The sequence below is a fragment of the Octopus bimaculoides genome, chromosome 5 (genome assembly GCF_001194135.2).
Source record: "Octopus bimaculoides isolate UCB-OBI-ISO-001 chromosome 5, ASM119413v2, whole genome shotgun sequence".
Lineage (NCBI taxonomy): Eukaryota > Metazoa > Mollusca > Cephalopoda > Octopoda > Octopodidae > Octopus > Octopus bimaculoides.
In genome coordinates, this window is record NC_068985.1 from 34,565,044 (window position 1) to 34,570,269 (window position 5,226).

Here is a 5,226-nt window from a genome sequence, read left to right on the forward strand (position 1 = left end):
TGCTCCAGCATGGCAACACTCAAATGACTGAAACATGTAAAAGAGTAAAAGAATATATGTGTGTGTGTGTGTATATATATATATATATATATATATATATATATACACACACACACACACACACAGAAAGAGAGAGAGAGAGACAGACAGGGAGAGAAATAATGCCAATTAGAAACCTGTCACTTGGCTACAAATCTAAGTATTTTCTTAACTTATATAAAGTAAAAATAATCATTTGTAGTCAATTTTTGTAATGAGTTTTCCTGTTGTTTGATTAACTGAACTACTTACTCATTGAATTATATTGTATGTGACTGAGTATTCCACAGATATATGTATTCTTAGTATAATCTTCAGTTAGAATCAGTACACTGCAGAGAGTGACAAGGCTGACCTTTTGAATTACTGACTCAGCTTATTTGATGACCTTTGATGAACTTCATTACTATCTGGCTATACATTCTTCCATACATACAATACAAATGTGTGTATGTGCACTCATGCACACACACACACACACACACACACACACACACACACACAAACATATCCACATTGACTTTATTGTGGTACTATAATTTTCACAATGAAATTTTATAGAAGGTATGAATTTCTCATTTTGTGTCATTGCTTCAATCAAATTATCTTGGAAATGTTGTAGCTGATATTTACAAAATAGTTTTTAAAATTCTATTTGCTTCCCCCATAACTTTAGCTCTTAGACACATTATCAAAAAAAGAAAAAAACAAAAAAAAAAACAACTTAAATCTATTTTTCCTTTCTGAGATGATTTAGTAACCATAGAAGATAGATATTTGAGACTGAATTCCAGATATGAGGTACAGGATGTTAGTAAATGGAAATCATTTGAAAGCCCATCCTTTGTTTTTAGTTAGTGTGACAACTATTAACAGAATTTAGTTTTCTGAAATGATTAAATAAGCGTAAAGTAATTGAAAATTGGTTGAGGTTATAAGTAGAGTGATGTGGGTTATCAGAATTTCCATCAGTGACCTTGACTTATGTAGATCAATTGAAACCATTATAAATTATATAATTATTGATACATGGTTTAACAATTGTCACAACTTCAACGACAATAAATTTGAACTTATATACGAAAGATAATTTACTAGTTCTTGGAATGATCTCATGTTTCACTACCAAGAATATCCACAATGTCTTAATTCAGACATGCACATGAGCTGTTTAAGTTATTTATTTACATTCATATATTTTTGGACAAATCAATTTACTTTCACAATTACTAAGCACTCAGTGTTGGAGTGATTGATATGTTTGTTGTCTTGGTTTGGTAACCTTATTCAACCCTAACCTCTCAGTTTTTATGTCCTTATTATATGCTGTTATTAGTTGAAATATTCTTTTCTACCCTAGGCACAAGGCTCCAAATTTTTGGTTTAGGGACTAGTCAATTACATTGACCCCAGTGCATAACTGGCACTTAATTTAGCAACCCCAAAAAGGTGAAAGGCAAAGTTGATCCTAGTGGAATTTGATATTAGTTGAAACATTAGCATTAGGAAAGATATCTAACTTTGAAAACAGTTGCTGCAACAGTTCTTCCAAATTGGCTCATCTAATTGGCTCATCTAATTGGCTCATCTAATTGACTCATAATGTATGAGCCATCTAATTGGCTCATACATTAGATAAAAAATTTGAAGTAAAAACAAAACAAAAACAAAAATAAATCATCAACTTTTAAAATATAAACCTCCAATAATTGTTAAGCTTTGTTTACAATATAGACAGTCAGTACATTTGGATCTGAATGTGTATGATACCTTGTAAAACCAAGATGTTTCAATATAAGCATGTGAAGTAAGATAAGCAAACACAGTGACAATCTTACATAGTGCATTCTCATTGCCAGCTGCTTTTCAAAGCACAAAACCCAGGACACACATTCCAAAAGATCGCACCATTTTACAAAAGAAATAAGGTTTTAATTTTCATTGGAAAGAACAATTCAAACAAAGACATTACTCATATACATACACTCTTTTTAATTTTGTGTTTGTTATTTGTTATATAAGTACAGATGTACCAAAACAAAAGTATTTAAAAAATAAGACAGTATATTAGGTACAGGTATGACAGTGTGGTAAGAAGCTTTCTTCCCAGCTATATGGTTCTGGGGTCAGTTCCACTGTGTGGCATTGGACACATGAACAAATGAATAAATAAAAACAAAAATAGACGAACATGTATAAACAGAGGATATAGATAATACAGGCACTCCCCATACACACACATGCACTTACAAAACATAGACACACACAGAGGGATACGCATGCGTAGACACATACAATAGGAATACAGAATACAAAATGGCTGATCGTTAGCAAGGAGGAACACACATAAGAAAGAAGAAAGCAAAGGACTACTGATGAGGTCACAGAAGTGTGACGAAAGAACTCTGGCTGAAATAGGATTAATGTAATGTATTGTAAAATAAAGCTGAAGCAAATTAACACCAAATATACAGTGCATGTGTTTTTATTGGCTAAACTGGCAATATGACCATCCCCAAATACAACAACATCTGTTTCAACACACGATTTCACATAAAAATCTTGCAAAGCAAATATATTATTATTATTATTATTCAGGTCACTGCCTAGAATTGAACTCGGAATCTTGGGGTTAGTAGCCCACACTCTTAACCACTATGCCATATGCATATCAAATATCCATCAAATGTAAATAATGTAAATAATGTATATACTACCTAGGTTCATATGTATCTATTTATGATATAGCTACTGGCATGTATTTCAGCATGTTAACTTGTATTTCCTCAGCAGAGTACTCTACAGGCATTTCTTTTCAGTACTTTTTAGACAATCATTATTTCTCATTATTATATAAAGTAATTGCTTTGCTCATTTGTCTCTTCCTGGGTAATTTATATACCACCCACTTGTGACGCAACACTTATTATATATTGCATGGGTAAATAGATTCCAGTCTTCCATTCAGTGGCAGCTGACAAAGTGAATATTCAACAAAACATTGAGATTTATCTCTTTTGTAAATATTCCATATTTTGTTTATGTGGTATATTTGGGTCTGTTCTTTCCTGGTGAGGTGATGTGCTCTCTTAGTGAGCTAAGATTGTACTGCTCAGGTTCATGTGCATTTAATCTACTTGCAGGCAGTAGGTAGTTGCTGTTAACTAGATGACCTAATTAGTAAAGAACTATATTTTGAAAGTATGGTTGCTAAAATTAAAAGTGACTGAATAAAGTTCTGAAAGCTATTACCTCTGTTGGTAACAAAAGATTTCATATTGTGTATGAACAGCAATGCTATATGGTAGTGAAATATGGGCCATGAATGCAGAAGACATGTAAAGGATAGAAAGAAATTAAGTTAGCATACTCCACTAGATGTGCAAAGTCAATATGCAATGCAGAACAAAGTGCAAATGTGTTGAAAGAAAAATTGGGCATAAGAGTCATCAGATGTAGTGTGCAAGAGAGAAAACTGCACTGGTATGGTAATGTAATTGACATTGATGAGGGTAAGTGCATAAAGAAGTACTGATTGCTAAACATGGATGGAATTTATGGCAAAGGGAAACCCAGGAAGACTTGAGATGAAGTAATGAAGATTGATTTCAGTATATTGGACCTCATACAAGAGATGACAAAAGACCAGAAATGAGTGGTGACTTGCTGTGCTCAAAAATACCTGTTGATCTCAGCCAAAAAAATGAAGTCCTAAAAGCATATTTTATATGCCTCACAACAAACCTATCCCAATCAAATCTTCCCAACCACTCCTCTTCATAATGCCTGCCCCTCCATTACTCTTTAAACTATGGCACTATTTACTCAGCTACTGCAATTATACGAGAACAAAACTGCACATATTTCATCCTACTTTTGTTTTTGTGCTGCCACTTAACCTTTGCTTTGGAACCACTTCCTTTCTTATCCATCTTGCATTTGCAATGTCATCTTTTACCACTATTTTTCCACTAAATGCTTCATTACTTTGAACCCCTTTGCATACCAGACAACATTGGGTCCTCCTCACCATTGTTCATCACCCACCATTTTGACCTCTATGTACATCAGACTTTCATCTCTGTTCAGTACTTTCCTCTCTCCCCCACTCTACATATTTCACATCTTCTCTATTTCTCTCCACAACCACCCCTTCATGTGTTGCCACTTACCACCTCATCTTCCCTGATCCTTTTCTATTTTCCTTTACTTCTTCCCAAATTGATATTTGCCATTGATTGCTTTTACCCACGTTCACCATCCACTACATTCACCTCTATCTCCATCTCTAACCATCTGCCACTCTCCTTTCATTCACTTGTGTGCATACTCCTCCACCCTTCCTGGTTTCCCATCTCTATTCTCTCTTATATTCACCCTCTTGTACCTTGAAGGTATGCCTGGCATCTCACCATCACCATCTTTTCTCCCTTTCCAGTTGGAGTAGCCATGTATGTCCTCAACAAGATACCTGTTCCAGTCTTTCTGTCATACTTAAATAAAACCAGGTCCCTTACTACAGACCCCTACTCAAGATATTGTCTTGTGAGTTAATTTGTGACCTCATTAGTGCTGAAACCATGAAAAATGTACTCAGTGCACTCAGTAAAGTGACTGGCAACAGGAAGGGCACCCATCTGTAGAAATTGTCATAAAAAAAGCAGACATTGTAACTCAACACAGTCCTCTGGTTCATCAGATTCTGTCAAACTGTTCAACCATGACAGCATGTTAGAGACATGTAAAATGATGATGATGATGATGATGATGACAATGACGATTATCTCATAGTGAGAATAAACCAAGATCAGAGTAATGGTGTTTTGTTAGTTGGCTTAATGAACGAGGGTCAACTTTGAGAGTTGGGGACAGTGTAAAAAGAAAATAAACTGCTGAAAATGAGAAAGAGAAGTAAAAAAAAGAGCTAGAAACGAAATTAGACAGCTAAAGATGAAGATAGGAAAAAGGGAAATAGAAAGGGAAAGCAATAATTACCACTGTTTCTCTCTCTCTCTCTCAATCTATCTCTCTTTCACAAACTCTCAGTCGCTCTCTTTCTCCTCCTTCTTTCTGTGATAAAACTTTTCATTCCCAACCCATTCATCCTTTATACTGTGGAATGAATGTGAAAACAGAGTTGAAGGAAGAGGGGAGACTAAATTATACCAAGAAAATATGGAAGTAAAA